At 41.2% G+C, this 27329-nt stretch overlaps 1 protein-coding gene and 1 pseudogene across 5 annotated transcripts in view; one reads left to right on the forward strand and one right to left on the reverse strand.

Moving 5' to 3' along the window:
- Positions 1–2400, reverse strand: part of LOC105941839 (small nuclear ribonucleoprotein F-like) — a 32203-nt pseudogene extending 29803 nt beyond the window's left edge.
- MPPED2 (metallophosphoesterase domain containing 2) overlaps positions 1–27329 on the forward strand; it is a 181530-nt gene that overhangs the window by 144129 nt on the left and 10072 nt on the right. The window lies entirely within an intron of this gene.

The following is a 27329-nucleotide window of genomic DNA, read 5'->3' on the forward strand; positions in this document are numbered from 1 at the left end:
TTCTTTTTGTGAGCTACCTAAACTAGTCAAATTCATAAACACAGAGAGTAGAATGATAGTTTTCAGAGCTTTAGGAGTGATTATTAAATTTCAATTTGAGAGACAGTTCCTGGATAATGTGCCTGAGAAAAGAAGGCAGCTCAAATATTTGACTCTCTGTCACCCAAATTTGAGATCCAAGTGGCATTTTACACTTCTGGGTTCCACCTGGCCCCGCCCCAGCTGTTGTAGCCATTTGGGGAGTTAACAAGTGGATAGAAGATTTCTCTCTCTCTCTCCCTCTCTCTCTAAGTACTTTTCACATAAATAAATCTGCTTAAAAATAATTTCAGCTGCAGTTGATGAAAAAGTCCTGGAGAGGAATGATGGTGATGGCTGCACAATGACATGAATACATTTAATTCCACTCTTAAAAATGGTCAAACAGTGGAATGTCTGTGATGTATTTCACCATAACAAAAACATAAGGTTATACTAGTCAATGACAGATGGAATGAGAACTCGATTACCTGTTCAGGAAGATCTTTAGTGTGGGCCTCAGCAGGTGTGGAATCCAGTTCCTCCTGTTAGTCAGAGGTCTTCAGTAAGTCACATCAGCTCTTAGAATCGCGATTCCTAGCTGCAGTATGGACAGGTTGAAGAGTTTGCCAAGTATGTCAGTCTAATACACAGAGCTCTTTCTCAGTGAGCAGATCCTCCAACGGGTCTTGTCAGGGAGTCTGGCTTGGCCTTATATATTTGTTATTTTTTGCCACCGATCATTAAAGCAATGACTGAAAATGTAGAGTAGGTTTATCAACAGGAAAAAAAAAAAAAAAAAGAGGGAAGACAGAAGTCTCCTTAAGACTTAATTTCACAATTCCAACAGAGGAAAGGAAATTAATGTGTTAATGTGTGTTATGGTCTTTCAAACAAGTGTGGTAAATTATTGACTCTCAGAAATCCCTGACAAATAAATCAGAAGACATAACAAAATCTGCTTAATGAAAGAGTACAGGAGCTGCTGCTGTGTTGAACATGATTTTGAGAATTTAAGAAAGTAATAATACTGCCTGGAGTATATTTAATTTTTTAATGTTCTGTTACAAACATTCATTATTTAACAAGTGGAAAATATCCAAACAAATCAGCACAGTCCCAAAGTACAGATTTAAAAAAAGAAGAAGAAAAAAAGATGGATGTAGCAAGTTTTTTTTCTTTTTTAATGAGTGAACTCAAGTTTTTGAGACTGGTTAATTTTATTTAGGATCCCACTACATGTACATTTCTCTGTCTTGTCTCAGCCTGAGGTAAAAATATTACTGGGTTGTTTATTTTAAATAGATTAAGTCATCATGGAATTAGGTCATCTTGGAAAAATGTGTCCTTTCTAAAAAAAGCTATAGAGAAGGACATGTTGTGTGTTTGGGAGTAATTCAGAAACCACTGTTAATATCTAGTCCTGTTATGAGTCGTTCTTTAGAAAGGCAAGAGCCTTTGAAATGCTTAAAGTACTTTAGAAGCAAAATGTTTTGTAGCAATTGAAAGTGACAGCCCTGCTCCAAGCACATGGCTTTATTTTCATTCATTTGCGATGCAGGTGCAATTCAGATCCTGCTGGTTAGTTCCCTTCCTCCCGTTCATGCAGTGTACCTGTCTGTGCTTCAGGAGCAGATGCCTCACTGAACACGAGGTCTCCATCCTGTCTGATTTCCTTTAGACATTTGCAGAAAATAGCCATGCACTCCTTTATATGCTGTTTAACTCATTACAACAAGCTTTAGTCAATTTTCTTTCTTAATAAGTTTTTAACTCTTACAAGATGGCAATAGCAGAGAAAATACATTTAATCTAACTTGAAGTGATGGTTTTTCTAGAAGAACTTGAGTCTTTCAACAGTGTACATTCATCCATTTATTAAATCTGGATTGAGGGCCCCACCCTATTCTGAAGATCCGGGTGTTGGGGAGAAGCGTTCGATGGGCCCACCTTTGCCTGAGATGAGTTTTTGGGCTAGTTATGAGATCATTGTTATGAGTAGAAATGTTATGGATTCACAGTGTCTTCAAGTAGACAGAGAAATTTGTCAAATTACACACTGGTCATGATGGAGCAGGAGACCACTGTTCATTATTCCCAGCTGTGTTCAAATGCTGCCTGCTACCAAAGTTCATTCTTCAGCACCAGGATTTGAACACAGATCCTTCCGGCTGCAAAGTCTTGCTACTTTCCTCACACCACGCCCCTTGTTGGAGTAGTTATCCTCGCTCACCTGCCGGCCTTCACTTTGCGTCTCTTTCCCGCCTTCCTTCTTCTCCTCTGTCTCTCCTTACAATGGGACAGTGATGTACTAGGAGTGCAGTAAGATAAAACGCTGATCCTGAACGCAGACAGGTCAGAGCTTAACTCCCACTTGGGCATGGTGACCTTCAGCAAGTTATCTAACTTCTCTAAGCCTCAGCTGCCTCTGCAACAAACAGAAGATAGCAGTACTCAAGTAGTAACAAGCCCAGCACTTAAAGCTCTTACTCCAGTGCCTGCCATTGGGAAGTACTCAATTCCCACTAAACACTGGCTGTTATGTCTACAAACTCCTCATCCTACATGCTCCTTTTAGGTTTTGATCGTTTTTATGTGTCAGTTCTCACTCAGTCTCCAGCAGAGTGGATGGGGAAGCAGGTGTGGAGAAGGAGTGGTTTCAGGAATCTGTGTATTCGTGAACAGCAAGGGGGCAGGGAGCACATGGATGCTGTATCTGAGGAATTTTTCATGTGATTGATCCAATTCATTTCAGAATTCAAGTTCCTCAATGCTAGCCTTACAAAAACTTATTTTTATTTTATTAGAAAGGCGGTGACAGAAATGAACAGAGAAAGATCTTTCATCCACTAGTTACTCCCCAAATGTTCATAACAGCTAGGACTTGATGAGGCTAAAATCAGGAGCCTGGAACTCAGACTAGGCCTCTCACATGAGTGACAGGGACTCAACTATTTGTGCCTTCTGCTCTCTCCCTGGGATGCGCATTAGCAGGAAGCTGGAATTAGAAGTGGAGCCAGGCACTCCTGTATGAAATGCAGGCATCTCTGGTATTGCATTAACCATCATACCAAATACTTATGCTTGTGTTAATTCTTTTTAAGAGCCTGAATGAAGGGCACAAAGCAATAGCCTGGTGGCTAAATTCCTCATCTTGCATGCACCAGATCCCATAAGGGTGCCAGTTCATATTCCAGCTGCTCCACTTCCCTTCCAGTTCCCTGCTTGTTGCCTGGGAAAGCAGTAGAGGATGACCCAAAGGCTTGGAACCCTGCACCCACGTCGGAAACCTGAAAGAGTTTCATGGCTTCAGATCAGCTCAGTTCTGGCCATTCCAGTCAGTTGGGGCATGAATAAGTAGATGGAAGATCTTTCTCTCTGTCTTTCCTTCTTTCTGGAAATCTGACTTTCCAATCTTAAGAAAAACAAAAAAGAGTCCCAATGTATAGCCAACTGAAATGTCTCCTTTCTTGTGATATTTTCTGTAATTACCCCAGGTCGATAGGGACTCAAGTTGCCGAGGCACTAATACACCAGGAGTGCTCAATAACATTTGTTGAATGGCTGATTCTAAACTAATTTCGCTTCTGCTTCTCTTCCCAGATCATGAGATTTGTTGTATATGGTGAGGAATCTAGAAGATTTTCACTTCTTTTTTGCCTAACTCACTTCTTAAGTGTGAGACAATTAGCAAATTTTTTTTAAGATTTTTTTTTTTATTGGAAAGTCGGAGTTACAGACAGAAAGAGAGACAGAGAATAAGATCCTCTTTCCACTGGACACTCCTTAAGTGGCCACAAAAGCCAGAGCTTAGCTGATCTGAGGCCAGGAGCCAGAAGCTTTATCTAGGTCTCTCCAACACAGGTGCAGGATTCCAATGTTTTAGGTCATTGTCCACTGGGAAGTAGAGCATCTGGGACATGAATTTGCACCTACTTGGGATCCCAGTGCTACTAGGTTACCACACCTGGCATAGCAAGTGTTTTTATTTTGCTTTTGTGGCCTCATCTAGCAGAGGCATTTCTCTGCAAAAGCACTCATGAATTTTATTTCGGTAAATACCTACCTTGGGAGTTAGAATTAGTTGGGTTCCAAAGACTGCTCCTTTGTCTTTTTCCCCTGCTAAAGGAGTCAGAATTTTCTTCAGCTGCCATTCTTGAAGGGCCTTCTCTCTTTTTCTGCAGATCCATCCCCTACCCTTCCATGACTTTCCAACCATTCTTACATTTAGACACTTCAGTTATGGGTCTTGAAAATATGTGAAACACTCCATTCTTGCCATTTCTGAGCCAGTTTTTTCCAATAAGTTGACATGAGGAAACACAACTGTTTCGCGTCTTGATGCGAGGCACCGTATTAGGCTGGGTGGAGTCACAGATAGGGCTGTGCTCCACGAAGCTCAAACAGCAGTGAGTAAACAATCTTAAAGGTAGTGACTACAAGTAAAATGTGAGTAAAGAATAAAGAGGCACAAAGCTAGGTTGGCGTTAGAGGTCAGGACTATGAGCTGGTCTCGGCACTTCTTCCCATTAGGTCTCCAGAATGGAAAAATACATGCAAAAAAAAAAAAAAAAAAAGAGAGAGAGAGAGAGAGAAAGAAAGAGGAGCAAGAGAGTGAGGGTTGTGCTGCCAAAAATGCATTTGGGCACCAAACCTTTAGACACATCATCTACTCCATAGATGGGGTTGAATTAAAAGAAACAGTGGAAGAGAAATATGAGACTAAAACACAGTATCACAGATCTGTTGCCAGTCTGCTAGAATAAGAGGGCATCTTTTGGAGGCATAATTAAGCCATTACCACAAGATTGTAGGCAATTGTAAGTATTTCATACATTACAGATGTTTCTAACAGTGATGGATTTCATAGAAGGGGATTGTGGCAAATGTAGAAAATATGATCTCTCACTTGTTCCATTTCTGATTTTCCACATGGAGCAGATGATTTTAATTGTCTCATGGTCAACCCAGAATTATGAAAGTCTGGGAAGATTAGAGAGAGAATAAACTGCTACTTAAATCTTTTCTCAACAGCGTTGGAAAGCATGTGTTTCTAGTAATAACTCCTGGGAACTATTTGGTCAGTAAATGCATCAGATGTAATTAAAAGGGCATTTCCTTGGTTTTAATTTCTTTTAATTAACTAAAAACAAAAAATATGTCATATGGGTATGGGGAGGTATAGTCCCTTTCTAGAAATGTGAAACTACCACTTTAAAAAGATGAGTATTTCCCAGAGTTTTCTGAAGACCGCTATTGTTGCTTAGTAACTCCTCAGGTAGATTTGTCCAGAAAGTCCTACTCATTCTGTTTTCTTGGAGAGGCCCAAGGCTATTGATGTAGCAAAGAGTCAGACAAGTCTTATGCTTAAGAAACCTCTAACACGAATACATTTAAACCATATGACGCTGTTCTTAACCCAAGGCAAGCAAGGAGAATTCAAAAAAGTTCAAGGACAATGAAATTTAAAAAACACTTTATTTTGGGCCTGGTGGGTAGCCTAGCGGCTAAAGTGCTAGCCTTGCACATGCCAGGATCCCATATGGGTGCCAGTTCTAATCACAGTGGCCCCGCTTCCCATCCAGCTCCCTGCTTGTGGCCTGGGAAAGCAGTTAAGGACAGCCCAAAACCTTGGGACCTGTACCTGTGTGGGAAATCAGGGAGACACTCCTGGCTCCTGGCTTCGCATTGGCACAGCTCCGACCATTGTGACTACTTAGGGAGTGAATCATTGAACAGAAGATCTTCCTCTCTGCCTCTCCTTCTCTCTGTATATCTGACTTTCCAATAAAAATAAAATAAATCTTTAAAAATATTTTATTTTGGTATGAAATGTTTTTGAAATCCATCCACTTTTCCCCTCATCCTACATATTTTCTGTGAGATTTTTTTGAAGCCCTCTTGCATGATCATCCCCAGAACACCATGACAGGACATGCTGCATCTTAGCATCTTCTGCAGATGGCACTGTGAGCAGCAAGCTGATAAGACTCATAAGCAGACTTACCCCAAAAGGAGAGACCTCAGCCACTGATTTGCTATCAGCCCTCATTGTTTGATGGGTGAAATGAACATGTCAGACTGTAGAGGGGAACCCACCGAGCTTAGATCACATGATTGGAGCCTGGATTTGACCTGGCACCATGCATTGTCCTGAGTAAGGAGTTTAACCCGATTGAACTTCTCTCTTTCTGTTTTTTAATCTGCAAAGCAGCTGTTACAATGCCTCCCTCAGTCCTGCTCTCATAACCATCATATGTTCAGTCCTCTAGAGTCAGCTGAATGTCAGCCTATTGGGGCCAAATAATCTGTTGGGACCACTCACCAAGCATAGCTTGCTTGGAAACAGGCAGGGATAATACACAGTTTGAATAGGTGTGGCCGAGTCCCATCAAACTTATTTACACAAATAGCCAACAAGCCAGATTTACTCATAATTTGCCCATAATTTTCTGACTATAGTGTATTTCATGGACTTTTATACATATATTATCACTAATAAGCAACATGAGATCTATACGATCTTATTTGTGTTCATACTGAGACAAACTGTGGCATACACATGTTAAGGAACTTACCTAAGGTGAGGCAGTTAGTAGAATTGAGACTTGCACTCTTATAGACCTTCTAATCTGTATTGCCTTAATGATATTACAAAAGCAGGTTAGAAATTACAAACAATATATGCAAATAGGATACTGGGTTATCCAGGGAAATGCCCTTTCCCTTGGGCCATAAGAGCTGCTGTCTTCTCTTGTCTCTGCTCCCACTTCTAGACCGTTGTTTCACCTCTCATTCAAAAACAATTGGAATTTCTAGGGCACTGTCATTCAAAGGGACTGTATTTTTCTAACATCGCCAAAATTCACCTGCAATCCATTGAACCTTATAGCAACATCACAAATATGTCTGAAATTCCAAATGTCAAAGTGCTGGGATGCTATAGACTTGATTTTGTAATAGCAAATGCAGACATTGTCTTAATAAAAAATAACCCTATGTACACTCACTTACGTTTTATTTCCTAAGTGGAGTAAAACTAGCCCTAGAGTCAAGTTTGAAATTATTTTCATAATTTTGGGTAATTAAGGCACTTCCCAGATCTCATTAGCAGAAGCTCAGAATAGAATAATTGCCATATAATTAGTGATTGGCAAACCTTTAGAGGTTTGGAGGTTTGTTCTTTTCTGAATGTGAAAGCATAAGGGCCTAACCCGAGTTTATCTGAAACCAAGAAATTTCAAAACCAGGCATCATTCCGTTCCCACTTAATGTGTTTTATTTATCTTAAAGATCTATTTATTTATTTGGGATCAGGGAAGCAGGGACAGATGGATTTTCTATATGTTGATTGATTCTCAAAATGACCACAACAGCCAGGTCTGGGCCAGCTGAAGCCAGAAACTGGAATCTAACCTGGTCACCTCTGTGGTTGGCACAGGCCCAAGTACCTGAGCTGTCTTCCACTACTTTCCCAGGTGCACTAGTGAAACCTGGATCCGAAGCGAAGCAGCTGGGCTTGAAGCTGGCAGTCTGACACAGGATGCCAGTGTCACAACACCATTTGTTTGATTTCGCTTCACCTGTCTTATTCTAACAAATTCCATATCCTTCTAAGAATTCCTTGAACACACTTCATGTTTTTGCATTTAAATATTCCTGAATGGAGTCACCTTCTTTAACCAAATTGGGTATATTTCTCCTTTCTGTGTAACACCAGGGGAAATGCTACAGGAATACAAGAAAAGGATCAAACCGTGTCTTTGCCCTCTAGGTGTTTACAGTATGGTGAAGGAATTCCGATTGCAAAATCAGGAGCTCAAGATAAGACAGGTGGCAAATCATTTATGGAAGCCTGTTACACTCTGAGGTTCAGAGTTAAGGCGTCTGACTTAAGTGCTTCAGCTGCTCCCCTGGCTGCCTGGTTAGCCTCACTCATCTCAAAAGTAACTCTGGGAGCTAATACAGGTAGGACAGGGGTTAGTGCTTTCATCTAAAGAAGTTGAAGTCCTGTGGAGTTTGGTGATTTATCTAAGGTCATGTGGTTATCCCTGAGTTTAAAAAAACAAAAATAGACCTTCTGCCCTCTGGCCCCACCTGTTTCTACTCAAATGCGTGAGCATATAGCATACGGTATTTCCTAAGTGTCTCCTCATCCCTTTATCTTACCAAGGGAAAGAGCATGAACTTTGAAGTCAGGCAGCTCTGTGACCAAATCCATGCTCAGCCACTTGGATTTGACCCTTAAGTCAGTAACTTAAACCTTTGTTAGTACTATATTTAATAAGTAAATGGAGACTACAGTACCTGTCTTGTAAAATTCTTACAGGGATTAAGTGCAGAGCCAATGTGAAAGCACCTGTCAGGCTAAATGTAGTTTATCATTGACAGCTCAGTTCACTTTCTGTCAAATCTGACCCCACTCTTAGACCATAAACTCCTTAAGAATGAGTCATTTCTTGGTCATCTCCATGGCATAGTAGTGCTCATGTGTTTCACTTATTGAACAGATGCTGAGCACTTGAACTGTGTCAGATACAATTCTTGCTGTTTTACATATTATAGCTAAGCTATATGACAATCTATGGGATAACAATGGTATAGTATTGATAGTAGCAGTGTGAGAGAGGAAGAAAGGAAGAAAAAGAACCATTACTCTTTGTTCCCTCCTAGATATTAGGAAACTGAGACTCAGGGAGGTTTGTCAAAGTTCACCAGCTATTAGGTGAGGGAACAAGAACTCACACCCAGCTTTCTGGCTCCACATTTCTCATGTACTGCTGTCAGTGAGGTTGGGTTGGGTTGACCATGGGCATCGGCTTTGTTTTCTTCAAGATTCCTGTTTTTTGCCTCTAAGGCTCATTTTGTTGATAGATCAAGGAGTTCTCCATTAAGGTCAGATTCTCTTTTCTGTCTTGCTTGTGCTGCTTTTCATCTTCCTGAAGTTGGAAGTCAAGATGTGAGCTGAGGGGCCAGTACCATGGTATAGCAGGCACCAGCATCCCATATGCGTGCTTGTTCATGTGCTAGCTGCTCCACTTTCTGATACAGTTCATTGTTCATGACCTGGGAAAACAGCAGAGGATGACCCAGGTGTATAAACCCCTCGCTCCACATGGGAGACCCAAGGAAGCTTCCAGGTTCAGAGAGACTCAGCTCTAGCGTTGGGCCATTTGGGAAGTGAACCAGCAGATGAAAAATTTCTATTTCTGTTTTTCTCTGTAACTCTAGCCTTTCAAATAAAAATAAAATAAATCCTAAAAAAAGGAAAAAAGAATGTGAGCTGAACCCCAGTTCTAAATTTCAGTGCATGGAGTATAGAGGTGTTTTACAAGAAGGAAGACTGAACAAGAAGGTCAGCTGGCTAGAGGAAAGCTTGGCTACAATTCAGGAAAGTGCTGATCCAGAGGAGCTGCAGCTCTTAAAGACATGCCTAAGTAATATGGTGGATTCTTATTCACCTGAAGAAAAGAACATACTTAGAGAACTGGAAGCCCATTGCAAGCCTCCTGCTCACTCTAGGGCTTAGAAATTGATGGGGAAGAGAAAAGCTTCCAGATCTTTCTTAAGAGTCAGTGCAAAACATGGGAATTCATCTCCCAGCTCGTAACTAAACTATCAAAGTCATCTTGCACATTCGCAAAGATGTGTGAACAGTTTTAATAAAATCATAGAAAAGCCTAAGCCAACAGAGGAAGGGATATATTAAAGCAAACATAAGGCAGTAAAAAGAACATCAATTCTGAGTTGTGCATGGGCAACTCATTGTTTAGTTTTTTATTGCATCCAGTGCTATGAATCCAGCAACTCTTGAGGTAGGCCTGGCGATGACAATATCCATTAAAGTTAATTTCCTGGCAGAGGCCACTTAAATCTGATTGTTGTTTTAATTTGTTTTGCTGCTAATTTCCTTCAGCTTAAATAGAGGAAGCTCTCTACACCTCCCACGACCAACCAAGGCGGTTTCAGGGAGCTGATATTCAGCATGGCCTTGATCAACCAGACAATGACCTTCATGATAACACTCTCTAGGCAGGAGACATTGTCTTTATTTGCCCCTGAAATCTAGGTGTTGCCTGATTTGGAAAGTATTTGCCTACTTTAGAAGTCCAAAGGTCCATTGACTTTATTAAATAAAAAGTCTTCCCCGTTGCTTAGTTCTTGCCCAAATCCACACTGGATTTAGTTGGAAAAACGTGAGTTCTTGTAATATCCACAGGAACTATTGGGGTGAGATTCAGGATTCTCAGATTATACGTACTCATTTTGTTGTTTGAAGACTAATTAAAAACAGGTTAGAGCATCAAAGTAGGAGAGAAAAGTCTCACAGTAACAATAACAGCAAAAACAACTTTTGTGAAATAGGGTGTTCAAAATGCTTTACATCATGAGCCTTTTTAAAATAGGTACTGCTGTTTTCTGCTAACTGCTAGAACTTGATCGAAGGAAGACTACCACATGCACTGGATGTTACCTTTGAAGATATTTCTCAATCTAGTCTGAGGAATCAAAACATCAACATCACATGAAGCCTGGTTAAAAATAAAACTTTCAATCCCCTCCCTAGACTTTCAGAACTTTAGAGTGGGCTTTCAGGAGATTCTATGCATTCTTTTCTTCTTTTTAAAGTTATTTATTTCAAAATCGGTGAGACAGACTACAACAGCCAATCCACCTGTTTAACCCCCAAATGCCTGCAACAGCTGGGCCTGGACCGGGCTGAAGCCAGGAATTCATCTGAATCTTTCACATGGGTAGCAGGAACTCAAGTCTCTGAGTCATCACCTGGTGTATCCCATGGTGGAAGAGGGATAGCTTGAACACAACCGTGCACTATGATGTGCAATATGTGTGTTTTAAGCACTGCATCAAGCGCCGGCTTCTCCTGATGCACTTAGGGCTTAAGAACCATTGTAATACATGATGCCATATTTCATTCTCTTACATTCCACAAATATTTATCCAAGTACGTAACACTTGGCAAGTACTGTTGGAGTCATGGTAAAGGCAAAAATGCCCCTTGCTCCTGGAAGTTAAAATTACAAAGTGAGACAGAAACTTCAGCAAATTAAATACTCTATATGCCAACCAGTATTATGTCACATTGGTCAATTATGTTGTCCAGTAGTGGCAAAAGAGATACGCTAAACCTCGATATAATACTCACTGGTCTGCAGATGAAAGAGCTACCTAATTTACTTCACGTGACCCAGAAGTGGTTCACATCCTGGTTGGGTGATCTTAGTACCCGTTCTTTTTGTGATGCCAAACATGTTTTCCTGCTCTCATCAGAGGGAAAATACATGAAATTAGATGGACATCCAGACCTGAGGCTAAATCCCAACTCCACTACTTCTTACTTCATTCCACATGAATAAGCATGGAAGGCTGACTGCTGTTGGTAAAGGCAGAGCTAGGAAGCCATTGAGAGTGCATTCTTCAGGCCAGGGCTGAGAGATGAGTGTGAGAGCTAGGTAGGCCTTATTGATCACATGTCTGTCACCACTCAAAGATGTGCAGTGTTCCTTAGTATTGTGAGGCTATCAAGAGCAAAGGACTTGGAAGCATTCAGCAGATGACTACCTAATTGTTTGGGTGGTAATAGAGTAATAAAATGGCATGGTATCAGTTAGAGCTTCCTACGTGTTGGGCACTAATCTAAACACTTCATAGTTATTAAGTTATGTAAACATCACTGTTACCATTGGAGGTTGATTATATTGCAGTAGGAAGACTATGGGCTATAGTGTAAAAACCAGTAATATAGGAGCTTGTATTAATATGAAAAACTTGATTTAAACCTTAAAATTCTCAACCTCCTGAAGGAAATTATGGCTCCAGGATGATAAGTAAGGATGATCTATAAATTTTAGTGTCAGCATAGCATCATGCCTCACTAATGACAAACATCATCATTTAAGAAATACCATGTTGTTCACAATTTCTATTTCACCTCTGCTGTTCTGAAGCCATGATAAATGAGCTGATAATGGTAAAATGAGCAGCTGAGGAATGGAGAAGCCTTGTAATATTATCTTTCCCCACTTCCCAAACTTAGGAAATGGGCAACCCAGAAGAGTCTTAATCTCCTCTCCTTACCTCCTACCAACTCCAGGTTCCTGTCTCTGTTTAGACCAATCCTTGCGTTGCAAAGGAGGCAGCCAGAATAATGACTCATCTCATCCCCCAAGATGTCTGCGTCCTGGTTGCCTAAATCTGTAAATGTTTCCTTACATGGCCAAAGAGGTGTTGCAGGTGATTGAATGAAGGTCAATGCAATGGGAAGGTTATCCTGAGTTGTCTAGGTAAGAACAGTATAATCACATAGGTGCTTGTAAAGGAGGCAATGAAACCAAAGATAAGGAGATATAATTCTCAGAAGCAGAGACCAAGGTAGTGCTAAGAGTCCAAGAATGCAGAACTTCTCCAAAAGCTGGAAAAGACAAGGAAATGGGTTTTCCCCCAGAGCCTCTAAAGGAGCCAGTTCTGCTTGTATCTTGAATCAATCTGGTCAGACTTAATTTTGGACTTCCAGCTTCTGGAACCATGAGATAATACTTATGTGTTGTTTAAAGTCACCAACTTCGTGGCAATTTCTCATAGCAGCAGTAGGAAATCCATACACCAGAATGAAGTAAGCTTGGATTTCCTGTAATGTGTGAATAGATCTTTCTTCAGTTATTTTGTAAAACAAACTAGATTTTCATCTTTCTCTGTTACAAAAAGATGGTAATCTGCAACCTACTAAAAATTTCTAAATCCAGTCTTGAAAGACTCATGACACATAGCAGTGAAGGCCAATTGAAGAAAAGTGATGGGAACCATTTGAGGTAGGTGTGCACATGCCTTTTGGAGACTTTCCTCTTGTAGCTTTCAAGGGCCCTGGTTTCCAGAGTTTATTTTGGCATGGTGATTAAGACTAGGTCTCCATGCAACTTTGTAAATCTTTAGTCTCTTTTTTCCTCAGCTTTGTTTCATCTGAAAAATAATGTTAATCATAACTTGCATCTCAAAGGGACAGTGTGTTCATTACATGAGTTACGTTCACGAAGTGCTTATAACAGTACCTGTCATATCACAAGCTTACCCTAAATGTTAGGTCTTATGAAGGTGGGTGTTTAGCCTAGCAATTATTGTACTCATGGGCCACATCGAAGTACCTGGATTAGATACCATCTCCAGCTCCTGACTCCAATTTCCTGCTAATGTAGACCTAAGAGGAAGTAATAGGGCTTAAGTAATAGGGCCCCTACCTCCACTGTAGGAGCCCCTGGCTTTTGGCTTTGGTTTTGCAGTTACAGGCATCTGCAGAGTAAACCAACAGATAGGAACTCTGTCTCTGTCCCTATCTCTTTGAGTCTCAAATAATTTTTTTTTCAATCAATGTCAGCTATTATTAGTAGGCATTGTTTTGAAAAAGTGGGATAAAATTGACAGGGGTATAATATGTTACAAACATTCGGTTCAGTAAGTTTCTTTTCTGAAGGACTTGTCTGAATCTTTCTTCTGGTAGTAATCTCTGCACTGCTAAATTAGGGAGAACTCAATGGTAGAATGCTTGATCCAGAATACTCTCAGCAACTGAATTGGACACTGTGTAAAAGGGTGCCCTGGAAAGTTATACCAGGAATCTTTGGTTCACAGTCCCTGTTCCCACCCTCTTAAGCCACTTTGAACTAGAAGCTGCATCCCACAGGTGGAAAGACATGTCTCCAGCATCCAGTGCTAAAAAAATCCAACACATGTCCCACCTTCACAGTGTTAACACCGCCCCCGTCATGGTGATATTATTTACCATATGCATCTGCCTATCCTGGGGGTTCCTATGACTTTTAAGTTCCCCCCAGGCAACCTAGAAACAGTTTCTAACACACCTCACAATCCAGTGGCCAGAAGATTAATAGATCAGATAGAGACCAATAAGGAAAGCTTAAAACAGACAGGAAACAGTCAGCTTGGACTCGCATACACCTTTACTAGGTGGGACACAAAGTTATTCCTCTCTGAGGTATTGAAGATTTCTCTGCACACCCCTCCTAAAACTGTTCTGCTCCTCAATCATTAACATATGACTTGTTAGAATTACAAGACTGTTTGGACTATCCTAAAATTCGCGTAATTCTTTAAAGTCACGCTTGAATACTATAAACTCCTAAATATAAAAATGAAAATAGACACGAGACAGCTGAATAGTACTCTATAACTATTTTAAGGTGTATGGCAGCCAGTTGTGTATAACCAAAATCGAGATGTCAATGAAGTAGTTACAGGATGTGGTCAAGAATATGCGTATTCTAACATATTGGTCACTCAATAACATGACAATTAGCTTCATGATGTTGTAAATTATTGTTGAAGTTGTAGTGGCTTTTCATTGGAGGGGATGATACTCTGCCAGCTCTACTTTCGGACCGGGGATGGTTTCCCACTGAAACTGTTGAATATGTCTGGACAGTGAGATGCTGGACTCTGCATGTCCATGCCCGTAATGAAGGAATCATGACTGGTTACGATCTGTACTAATGTAACAATATGGAGGAATTCTGTATGGAGGGAGGGTTTGGGAAGGGATCAGGGGAATCCCAGAACCTATGAAACTGTCATAAGATGAAATTAAAAAAAAAAAATAAAAGTAATGCTGTGGATTTGGTAGCAGATAGCCTAGAAACGGTGCATGATAATGATGACTGTGCTTCTCTAAGTAAGAAATGTTCAAAAAAGAATTGTGTGTTCTGCAGGATGAGAGTATAGTGCCATTCAGTCGTTTTCATTCTGTGATATATGTTTAAAAAAAACAACAGTATGGTGTTTTGGTTTACTTAGGCACCCCTTGTGTAAACATAGAAAATGTACTTCTAGGGAGTTTCAACAGATCAGACCTGACTCACATAAAGATACCTTTCAAAACTAAAGTATAACACATCTAGCTAGACCCAATCTTCTTGTTTTCTTTTGTTTTGAAAGTTGTAAAGAAGTAAAGTCTAATCCTGTTTATTTTTAGCAAGCATTGCTAGAAAACCTTGAACAATGCTGTGTTTATAAAACAGAGTCTGTTTACATGCAAACATGTTTAGTAATAATAACAAAAGAACAGGCTGTAGTATCAGAAAAATAAAATGTTTTTGGTCTCAACATTTCTTAAATTCATCAACAACTTTTGAAAAAATAGTAAGATAGCTGACCTGGGTTTGTTTATTGAATAAAGAGAAGTTACTAGTGAATGATAAACTGTGCTTAATATTCTGTCTGAGTCGATTGAAACTCAGTGAGTATTGCCCTGTGACGAAAAACACTCCCAACACACACACACACACACACACACACACACACACACACACACACATACACTGGAATTTGAAATGAGGATTCATTTAACATCTAGGTGTGAAAGAGAGTGAACCTAAATAATTCTCAAGTTGAATTACTTTAGTATTGGGCCCGGCGTGATGGCCTAGCGGATAAAGTCCTTGGCTTAAACACACGGGGATCCCATATGGGCGCCGGTTCTAATCCTGGCGGCTCCACTTCCCATCCAGCTCTCTGCTTGTGGCCTGGGAAAGCAGTCAAGGACGGCCCAAAGCCTTGGGACCCTGCACCTGTGTGGGAGGTGGGAGGAACTTCCTGGAGGAAGCTCCTAGCTCCTGGCTTCAGATCGGTGCAGTACCGGCTGTTGTGACTACTTAGGGAGTGAATCATTGGACGGAAGATCTTCTTCTCCGCTTTTTCTTCTCTCTGTGTATCTGACTTTCCAATAAAAATAAATAAATCTTTTAAAAAATTTTTTTAAATCTTTTAAAAAATAAATTACTTTAGTATCACATTTTGTAGAATATTTATACTTTCATTATTCTAAAATGTATTTAAAAAATGAAAGAACCTTAGCTAAGTAAATTCCATGGCTATAACAGATTCTAGGAACTGTAAGCACCACCAAAATGTAGTGTGGAGGGCAGGGGGTTCCACCCTTCTACCTTATCATTATGTTCAATGACCCATCACACTGCTCCAATTTTTATAGTAACAGAAATAAAACCAACATTTATTTAGTTCTTACTACACAATAGGCAGTCCACTAAGAGCTTTGTGTGTATGATTTTAGTATGTATCGACAGTAGGTCAAAGACATAGTAATTGTCTGCATCTTACAATTGGGGAAAGCGAGACTTGGATTCAGCAGTTTGCCAAAACACTGCAAGTGTTGGGATAGGTATAGACAAAGCCACACTCTCAGGGGCACCTGGTTCCTCATGTGGCCAGCACTGAACACCTGTAGAAGGCCACAGGCTCGCTGTGGAGTTAGATGTTCACCTCCAGTCTGTCTTTTAATGATGAGAGTCCAAGAAAGTCTTTAAAACCCAAGGCAAAACCTACATGAAGGCTGACCAGAAGAATCATTTTTTTTTGTTTTTCTTCACATGTTTCCCAGCTACTGCTTGTCCCAGGAGAACTTGGGTATGGTCCCCTTGCTTAGCCGTCTGACCTTGTAAATACTTCCATTTGGATCCACGGTTGTATGATTCCCTAGTGACCCTCCATCCACTTGTACTTGGCTCTTGCTTCCCCTTAATACAGAGACTGGTGTATCACAGTCTCTCAGCAAATAAATGATGAGTGAATGAAAGTGTATCCAGGTTCAGCCTGTGCCTCAACATGGACACTTAGGAAGCAGGCACTGTTGATTTTCTCAATCAACATTTTGTCTTAAGAATTTTCTATGTTGCTACATTGTGTTCACAATTAATACGCATAATAGACATTCTACTGAACACTCCAAAAATCGCTAATTTTCTTAACCATTCCTTTGTGCTACAGTGTGTAAGATAAAACAGTTCCCAATATTTTGCTCTCGTGAAAAACACTATAGCAAATAACTGTGTGCATAGCTTTTTCAGCAGCATTAGGATTATTTTGTTAGCATATATTTTCTATGCAAAGATTCCTGAATCACAGTGTAAGCACTTAAGTGGTTTGTGCCAACATTGTCAAATATAGATGTGACATGAAATGTACAAGTAATTTATAATTTTCAAACAGCCATATGAAAAATAAAATTAAAAAGCAAAGTTTGCTTTTAACACATATTTTTATTTCACCCGATAATCCAAGATATCATGTGAATATATGTTCAACATAACAAGTAAGCTATTCTCTTGTTCTTTTTGTGTCTGTACTGTACAAAATACACATTGCAAGTACACAGAAACCGCAGAGCAGCTGTCTTGTTGGGCAGCACAGACGTACAATCCATGTAATCCAGTATTTTCATTGATCTTTGCTTTGTAAAAGCCTTACCTTAGTCTTTTTTTTTTTCCTATTCTGCTCTCTAACCACATGTAATATTTGAATCACTCCCTTGGGCACTCACTCTTTCTTTTTTAAATATTAGCAGTATTTCCTTGATACCTATTTTGTGTACAACACTGTTTGGTAGATTTAGGGGAACACCAAGATAACTTAGACATGACTTATTGGTGAACAATGTCTAGAACGCAATGCTGACTTGACTGCTATTTGGAATTAAGTGGAAAAAAATTTTTTAAATGCATGCAAGCCTGTTATGCATAGTATGATGAATTCCAGGAACGAGAATTAAACTACAAGCCGAGGGGGGTAGGGGAAAGCTTCTAGTGGAAGATATAATTATGAGTTGAGCCTTGAGGGTGCAGTAAAATTTTAATGGGCGGACATAGGGGAGAAGAGCGTTGCCTATGTCTGTTTTTTGATCCCAACCAGATGGCAGGTTGGTGGAGGGAGGGACATCGCTTTGCACTGTATTTAGATATCTCCAGAACCCCTTGCCAGGGTTTTGCAATAGAAGGTGCTCATAATGTTTGCAGAGCCCAATTAATAATATATGGTTGGCTGGCACAGAGTGAGGGTGACACCGGGTCTGTGTGCTGTCTGTAACCTCTGAATTGAAGGGGCAGTTTAAGCTTTTCACTCATTCTTCTGATTGTGTGCTGCCAGCTTGCAGTCACAGTTTTCTCACTTTACTAAATTGATCTGGATTATGACTGGTCTTTTAGAGCCAAAATGGCAGACAAATGGGGGGCAACACTTTAACTTCCAATTGACCTAGCTGTCATTTACTTCAATTCCTCCGAAGTTCCAAAAGGCACAAACGGGCTCATACAGACAAGCAGTGACATGGAACTCTGAAGACATTTCAGCAGAGAGTGCTTTCCTTTTGTTTGAAACTTGCTTTACTAGGCAATTCTTTGATAACTTTGTTCTCTCCATTCCACAATTAAGGAAACAGGAAATTCAGAGACTATATAATTTGCTCAAGGATCAGGGCTGCCATGGTACAGTGCGTTAAGCTGCCACCTGCAATGCTGGAAACCCTATCAAACACTGGTTTGAGTTTCAGCTGTTCCACTTCCCATCCATCACCTATTAATGACCCTGAGAAGGCAGCAGAACATAGAACTGAGTGCTTGGGCCCCTGCCACCCACATGGAAACCTGAATGGTGTTTCAGGCCATTGACTTTAGCCTGGTCCTATATTGACTGTTGCAGCCATCTGGGGAGTAAACCAACAGATGGAAAGTCTCTCTCTCTCTTTCTTGTCACTATCCTTTTTTGTATATATAAATATTTTTAAGAAATTGATCAAGTTACATAGCAAGCAAATTGGAAGACACACCAGGGAACCCATGTCTTATAACTCCCAAGTCCATGTCTTCCCATTATCCAAAGTTAACCCACCTATATGAGACACTGTCCTCTATTTCCTTGTGGTAGATCAATTCCATTCTTTGGAATCTACATTCTAAATATAAGCAGTGAGTGAAGCTAAATTTGTCGTGATATAACGAATACATCTATAAGTAAAAATCAAGGCGTGTATGATGTTAATATTTACATTGGTGTTAACATTATTAATGTTGATGACAAGAACTATCATTTAATTACTAAAGTAGAGCAGGCACTGCTAACTGCATTATACGTGTTGCCACATTCAGTGCTTTCAATAAGCCTGTGTGGCTAGTATTATTATCTATATTTTATAGGTGAGAACACCAGCATCAAGTGAGTGCAAAGCCCAAGGTTATACTGTAAATAAAAACAGCTGGAATTTGTGCCCAGACCTGTTTTGTAACCCTGATCACATAGTTACTACACTACAAAGTTATGTTTGTGCCACTTCAGTGTAGGTAATCTTGGGCATGTTGCTAATACTCCTGTTCCACATTGTTTTTCTGTAAAATTAGCTAATATTCTGCCCATCTCTTGGGTTATTATGAACTACTAATGTAGAAATGATTTGTCATAGTAAGATACTATATGGGTATATCGTCATATTCATATTTAAGCTAATTTTTTTAGGCAGATGAAAGAAGAGGCCCACTGCAGAGAGACCTGGTACAAAGTTGATGCTCAGTCAAGGTCTATTGAAATACTTGAATGAATGAAAGACTTGGCTGCTAGAGATATTTTTTTGTTTCTACAAATGGAAGTGAGAGATTGTTGCCAGTATCAGTTACTCTCACTGTGTTTTTTAGGGGACAACTTTTCTTAACAGCCAAATTCCCCTGGCTCTATCCTTCTGTTTGCTCTAGAATATTAAATAGTACACAAAGTCGGTAAACATTAGCCACATAGATGTGTAACAGACATGTAAACAGATCGAAACTATACCAGATGTCATAAAATTTTGTAGTATCCTGTGTAAAACAAAGTAGAGATTTCATTAACCTCTATCTATCCATTAACAGCTACTCTTAAGGGTTCATTCTGTAATTCCCACGACCACCTCTTCTCTTTCTCTTCTCCTTTTGGGTCTACCTGCTTGTGTTCTGTGACCAGTGTGGAGGGCAGGAAAGGTTAAGAGGAGACACAGGTGTTCCCTGAGGACTAGCAGGTCTTCCCATGCCTGCAGGGTCCTGCTCATCTTGTGCTTCAGAGCCAACCAGGCATGTGACATGCACTGCCCCACCAGGGTTCAGTCTCCAGGGTATATTTTTCTGTTTTGTGGTCCGGTTTTCAGCTGAAGAGACTCAGTAGAGATAATAGAGAAGGGTAGAGAGGAAGCCGTCTCCACCACAGCTCTGCCACTTACGTGCCAGGTCACCTCCTGGCCTGGAGACCAGTCTGCATTTGGAACTTCTGAATTAATTTTCAAATCATTGATGTTCCCCAAGTGCCTCAGAAATCAGCTTACGTAGAAATGAAAGCCAGAGTTTAAAGACCCTGTCCAGGGCATCTTAGCTACAAAATGGTCAGCTGTGAGTTTGCCCTGAAAACACGTTTTGTAATCACAGCTATTAACCTTGCACAAGGTGCCTACTGACAGATACACTGGTCATGTCTGGTGAGCGACGTTTTGCCCCAGAAGCACATTACTGAACCCATCATTGTTGAGCTATCAACCTAGTAACTTTATTTCATAAAGAAAGGAGACTTCTCTATTGCCAATCTAAGTGTTTGGCATATACCGGGCATTCAGAAACCTTAGAGAAAAAAATTGAATACTGTGCGCCTATACAACGGAATATTATGTATCAAGTGTTATTCCTTTACCAAAAGGAATAAACACCTGACACACGCTGCACCATCAAAGAACTTTGAAAACACGCTGGGACAGGCATTGTGGGCAGGTTAGGCCACCACGTGTGACACCAGCATTCCACATCAGAGCACGTCTGAACCCAGGCTGTTCCGCTTCCAATCCAGCTTCCTGCTAATTCATGTGAAAAGCCAACAGAAAAATGGCTCAAGTGCATGGGCCCCTGGTAATGATGTAGAAAACCAGAATGGAGGTTCTGGCTTCTGCCTTCAACTGGGGCAGCTTTCACTGTTGCAGCCATTTGGAAACTGAACCAATGAATTAAAAACAAACAAGTAAACAAAAAAACAAAAACCACAAAAGCCTTTTTGCCTCTTTCTGTCAAATAAATAAATCTTTCAAAAATAATCATTAGACTGTGTAAAAGAAGCCATTGGTTGGTTTTACTTTTTGTGAGTACTAGAGTAGTCATATTTGTAGACAGAAAGTGGAATAGTGGTTACGCAGAACTGAGAAAAGGGAGTGAGTAGCCATTGTGTAGTGGGTTGTTCAAAGTAACTGAGTTGAAGAGAACATGTTGGGGATGTGGTTAGTGGTAATGCCACTGAATCAGACATTTTAAAATGGCTAAACTAATCAACTTTAAATCATGTGTAATTTTATCACATTGAAAAAAAAAATCATCCCATCTACCGAGCAAAGATGACTGCAGCTTTCTTTTTTCTCTACAACCATGAGGCTTTTCTTTACTTTAAAAAAATTTTTTTTAATCTGACCCATGAGTGCTATGATTTCTCATTGAGGAATTCTCTCTGCCAGGGTTTAAACATTAGCACAGGTTCTCTTGCGGGATTTTCCTCTGCAGGGCCCAGACTGGGCAGGGTGGGCCCTGGTTCTAACTCAGAGTACCCAGGTACCTCATCCTCCGTGAAACAAAGAACCGCTTCGTTAAGCACAGGACAAGTTACAAATCCACTTGCCCTGCTCAGCAAGACAGAATGCTGTCCCACCCAATTTTTGCTCTATTAGACCCAGCTCTCTTTGCAAAGTGGATGGGCACAGCTTCCCTCCAAGCCATATGGAAGGAAACAAATTGAACTTCTTCCTGCTGTAAACTTTGAAACTATCCCTCTTCCTGCTATGAATTTGTTTATAAGATTACAGGCAGGTATTCTGGGGAGGGCTAGGCAGGCTCTGTAATTATGTTTTATAATTCAGAGCACACCAAGTTTGGAAACAGGTCGTAGTGTCTTGTTTCTTGATTCCTAAAGCACACACTGCTTATACCACCTCCTCTCCAACAGAGTAAAGGAAAATGGATAACAGAGGCTTAATTCTGACATTTGTTTCTCATTATTCACAAAAAGGGACACAGTAGCATTGTTGTCAAAATTGCTGCTTGTGGCTATCTTGGTTTGAGAAGCCCCATGCGTAACTCCTGGGGCTCAGGTGACTGCGTCAGATATAAGGTGTTCCTTTCCTGTCTACAGCACACAGACCACAATAACTGCCAAGGCCTGTTCTTTATCAGATCCGTATCTTTTTTTCATCCCAAGGACCTCATAAAGATAGATCATGCTACCTAGACATAGTGAGAAGGGGACCAGGTAGCTGGTCAGAGAAGCAAGCGCTGTCCGTGGAGCTGAGCTGGAGGTTAGGGGCTGCGCAGGCTTCCTGAACAGATGTACAAGGGTGGAAATCTCACCCTGAAGTAACAGCTTCCTTCCCTCTCCCGGCAATGGCAATTATAAGTGTGTCTGTTTGGTGCATGAGGTATGAAAATACTCCAGGCACTAATGGAAGATCTATTTTTAATTGTACAGAAGAAAAACTTGCAGTCTGCCAGTGGAGAACTTGGAGTGGTGGAGAGAAGGCTGGCCCTCGTACACAAAATCTAGAGGACTGGAGGGAAAATGAGGAAGGGAAAGGTGGGCGTGGTAGTTGGGTGTGGGACAGGCTGAGGGGGAAGGTGTCTGCAATTCGTCTGGATCTTCAGGATGACACATGTGGTATAAGGGAAACTGCTCTTTCTAACTGACGGGGAAGTTTTGCAGTCAAGGGAGGGCTGAGCTGTCAGGTGAGTTTGAGATCAAGAGTTGTCATGACAGCTTCATGGCAAGTGAAAGGCGCTGTGAAGTGCAGTATGATTTTAACCAGCAGTGCTTAAATTAGTTTCTTTTGGACCTGGTGTGATGCGTGGTTGGAGGAGGCCAATGGCGGCTGAGTGCCAGGCGTGAAGAGGGCTGCATTGCTAAAGTGGCACCCTTTAAAAAAGAATGTGTATGTGAAAATTGGCTTCTGGTTTCAGAATGTCTCTTAATGCAGGTTCCAGGCAGCAGTGACAGCATTAATTGGTAGCTTGTCAATTCCTCCAGTGAACCTCAGTAAGCCCTCCATGATGAATATGCCAAGGACCTGGAATAACCCCTTCACTGAACTTCCCCAATTTAAGATTTTGTCAAAATCCAACCACCTATACCAGCCGGCTAAGCAGCCTTGACTAACCAATTTGCCCTGTGCTCTCGCATTCCACAGGGTTGTCTGTGCAAGACTGAGCCAGGGAGGGAGCAAGCTCCTTTCTTAAAAATTTCCACTCAGAAGTGAACTTGAGGAATTACTCAATAAGTAACCAGCCAGAGGAAATCAGCTTCTGTTTCGTCATCCAGTAATGCTTGCCTATTCACACTGGGAACTCCTTGAAGGTCTGAAACAGGATGGTTTGTGATTTGATGAGCTCTTGCTTATAAAATTACAGAAAGAAGTGATAGCAAGCAACTCTGCACATATACCATTTGTGAATATTGCCAATGTATTTCACATAAACTGAAAGCTGCACATTTATAATCAGTGGTAACACTAATTTAAATAAGTTTAGCAACAAAGGCAGATATCCTGTTTCTATTTAAAAGATGAGGAAACTGGGCCGAGTGTGGTAGCCTAGTGGCTAAGTCTTCAATTTGCATCCACCAGGATCCCATATGGACGTCAGCTCTACTTCCAGCTGCTTTACTTCCTATCCAGCTCCCTGCTTGTGGCCTGGGAAAGCAGTTGAAGACGGCCCCAAAGCCTTGGGACCCTGCACCTGCAGGGGAGACCTAGAAGAAGCTCCTCTGTAAATCCGACTTTCCAATAAAAAAATAAATAAATCATAAAGAAAAAAAAGAAAGGTGAGGAAACTAAAGTTCAGAGCCAGTAAGTAACGGATCTGGAGCCTGTACGTGGGTCTGTTTGACTTCATAATCCATGCTGTTAATCGCAGCATCTAAAATAAAAATGGCTGCATTTTATAGCTCTTCCATGTCTGCATTGCCTTAAGTGGCATAGCTGGCCTGTCAGGTCCCAAGTCTGGGTGTTCTCCTAGCCCTTGATTTTCCCCTTCACAGTTTCAGTGCAGAATCCCAGTGGTTTGCAAGGCTTCACCTCTGCAGACCAGTGCCCAGGAGACCATATTAATAACTTTAATCTTGGTGGTGCAACCAGCTGAGGACCATCTGTCCATGGAGGATTTGACCTGTCACACCAAGGCTGTGAGCCTAAGTAGGCTAGATAAGCAAAACAAGCACCAATTTCTGCTTTCCAAATCTTGTTTTCCTAGGGAGCTCCCACTGAAGTTTGTAGAGGAATAAGCAGCTCTTCACCACTCTGAGCCTCCCTGGATTTATGGCCCGGCAGCTCCCGTCTGCCTGCTCTCCCACACTGTGTGCTGCAAACACAGGTGACCTTTGCAGCAATTTCATTTCAACTTGCTTCCATATAGAAAAGCTGTTGTGTGTTGACATTGTTTGGAGCAAGTTCTGCCTATGTTAACTCCCTTAGCCCCTCTGCCCCTGGAATGTCAGCCCAGAGAGGCCAAGTGCTTGTAATTTCAAGAGCGTGGGGGAGGGAGTCTGGAGAGCATCCCCAGCTCCCATCCATCTCAGACCTCTGTCCAGTGGTTTCACACAGCTGGAGTCTGCTCCCCTTCCTTCCAGGGTTTGCTAATCCCTCCCTAGGAGGGGGTGGTCTGCAGCCTCAGATTGGCCCACTAGCAGTAAGGTGCTTTATGGGACAGTTTATTCCAAGTTGGTTCCCATGTGGTATTTGTTAGTCACAGCTAATTATTAAGTCCTTGGCCCAGGCGATAGACATTGTTCTCTTGGATTCCTCCCGCCTCCTTCCCTTCTTTGCCCCCCATTGCTATGGAACAAAACCCATTGTAGGGCTCTGAAAGTTGGCTGTGCACATATTTTCCAGCGAACCCCTGATGGGCTCACTGCTGGGGTTTCATGTTTCAGGTTGAAACTCAACTGGATAAAGCATTATTCATTGACGCTGACACAGGCTCTGTTCCCGATAGCTATTTCTCCCACACTAGACTTGGGGTCTCACAGGCAATTTAGGTAATTCACTGAGAGTAATTCACAGCACTTACTCCGAATCTTGCTGATCTGCACAGAATTATAACATGTTAGCATCTTTACAGCACAGAAAGCTCATCAAGTGCTAGAGTTTCCCAGCTGCACTTCAAAGTATGAATTAGGAGAGACTGGATGAGCAGGCAAAAGTCTCCCTGCTCTGTGGCCCTGCAGGAGTGCCTCTGCATTGGGCCACTTTGCTTTGTGTGGGACTTTTCCCTATAATTTCCACAGGCTTAAAGCAATCTTGAAATATAATCGTTGTCAGTCCTGGTTCACTTGTCAGAGGAGGATGCTGGCCCACGGAGGATATTTCTCTTATTCCTGGTCCAGGTGAGCTGGTGAATTGAAACCAGAGTGGGAATTGGCATGGGGCAAACAAAAGTTCTTCAGTGGTTTTTGTTTGTTGTTGTTGTTGTTGTTGTTGTTGTTGTTTTTCCAAGCTGGGGAAATTCGGAAGCAAGCACTGGGCTCCTTTTCCTGGTGCTTGCCACTGTCTTGTGAAAAGCCGTGACTTGGAAGATTGGAAAAATGGAAGGTTCCCAGTCCACCTTAAATACATGGCTGCATAGCACCTCCTGATGTTGGACAGTACACAACCTGAGAAACCACATGGAATAGCCACATCTTTCTTTACCTCTGAGAGAGCCAAAGCTTGGAATCAGGCTAGAAGGCTCTAGTCAGGAGTGTGTAGGTAGAATACAGGCTTTGGAACACCAGATCTGCGTTCAAATGTCAGTTGTACTAATGGCTGGTCCTGGGAACATGGATCAGTTATTTGCCATCACGGGTGGCCAAGTTTTTATCGTAAACTAAACCCGACAGTAGCTAGATACAGGATTGATGTAGGAAATTAAATTCAGCAATCAATATAAAAAGCTTTATGGAAAGCATATAAGGCACTTGCTAAGTATTTCTTTTCCTGTAACTTAACCATCTATATACATACAAGTTTGAGTTGAAATAGAAGCCAGACGTTTTCAAACTTCACCCTTAACTTGGAAACTTCTGGATTTTGTCACAAGCTTAATGTTAACCAAATGAATGTAGGGTGTCCATAGACCACAGGTTTGTCTTAATCTTTTACAGAGCACTTATAAAACTGAGCATTTCCTGGTGTGTGTGTGTGTGTGTGCGCGCGCGCACGCGCATGCACGTGTGCATATGGCTGTACAATTTACCAGAAAAAATTCTTCCCTGTTCGTTTGCCTGGATGGTGTCCTGATGGCTCTGGGGCTGGCTGTTTCAGATTGGCTGTGACAGCAAAATCAGAGGCCCTACATGCACCAACCACTTGAGTATGCTGGGGTTTCTTTCAAACCCTTCTTTATTTGTCATCCAGACAAGAGCCATAGTCCCAGAAGCTTGTCTTAAAACATAGGAAAACAGCTGTTTTTGCTTAGTTTTCTTTCTGTCCTTCTCTTGCCAAAAGGTTAGCTGAGTTTTGACTGGTTTCTAAAATTGCATTTTTGGTTTTTATTTTTTATGACAAACATTGAAAGAGGGTCATTGTAAAATGAAAAAGAAGAGTGAGCATCCCCGAAAATAAGATTATACCTTATAGCCTCTTGAAATGTGTAAGACCCTGAAGGCAAGAAGTTCCAGAAGATCAGAGGGATGAAGATTTTTCCAATTCTACCCTAAAAGGATCTCTCTGGCATTATCCCTAGACTTTCAGTAGCTGGTAGCCCCTTTAACAGACTGGCTTAAGAAAACAAGCATTGCTTCCACAAAGAATCCCAAAGTGTTGCATTCACTGAACAAGGCTGCACAGCTCAGAGTGAGGGAGGGTTGGTGCTGTGCTTGTTGAGCATGTACTATACATCAAGCCATGTCCAATGCTACTCACAGTCCCTGCATTTTATATCCAGCTCAGACATTACAGCTACATAACTTTAGTGACTTCAAACACTCTCTAATATCTTACAAATAAGTTGATAAGAAGTCTATCTTGTGGGTCTCCTGGGCTAAACATCAAGTGTTCACAGGTTGTATCTCTCTGGAGGTGTGTAGTGAGGTGTTTTGTTTTTTTTTTTTTAATCCTTACCTTGTCCAATTTGAGGTTGCACATATTCTTTGGCTCCCATTTTTCTTCCTCCATCTCCAAAGCAGGTAAAAGCAGATGTAGTGTTTTAACATAACATCAGTCTGACTTCCTCTTTCAACCCTCACTGCGACTTTTTGGTACCCATGTAGTTTTTAAGCTCACCTGGGTAAGCCAGGGAACTTTTAAGGCCAGCTGAATTCTGTCAGCAATCTTAGTTTCTTCTACCAAGTAAAGGAATCCATATATAAGTTCCGCACAAATGTTCATCTTTGGAAGGGTGGGCACTATTGCCTGGCACAAAGACATAGGTCATTTTTACCTTGTAGATAACAACCGGTGTCTATGCGGATTCTTTCAGTTG

Source organism: Ochotona princeps, chromosome 4 (assembly GCF_030435755.1).
Source record: "Ochotona princeps isolate mOchPri1 chromosome 4, mOchPri1.hap1, whole genome shotgun sequence".
Classification (NCBI taxonomy): domain Eukaryota; kingdom Metazoa; phylum Chordata; class Mammalia; order Lagomorpha; family Ochotonidae; genus Ochotona; species Ochotona princeps.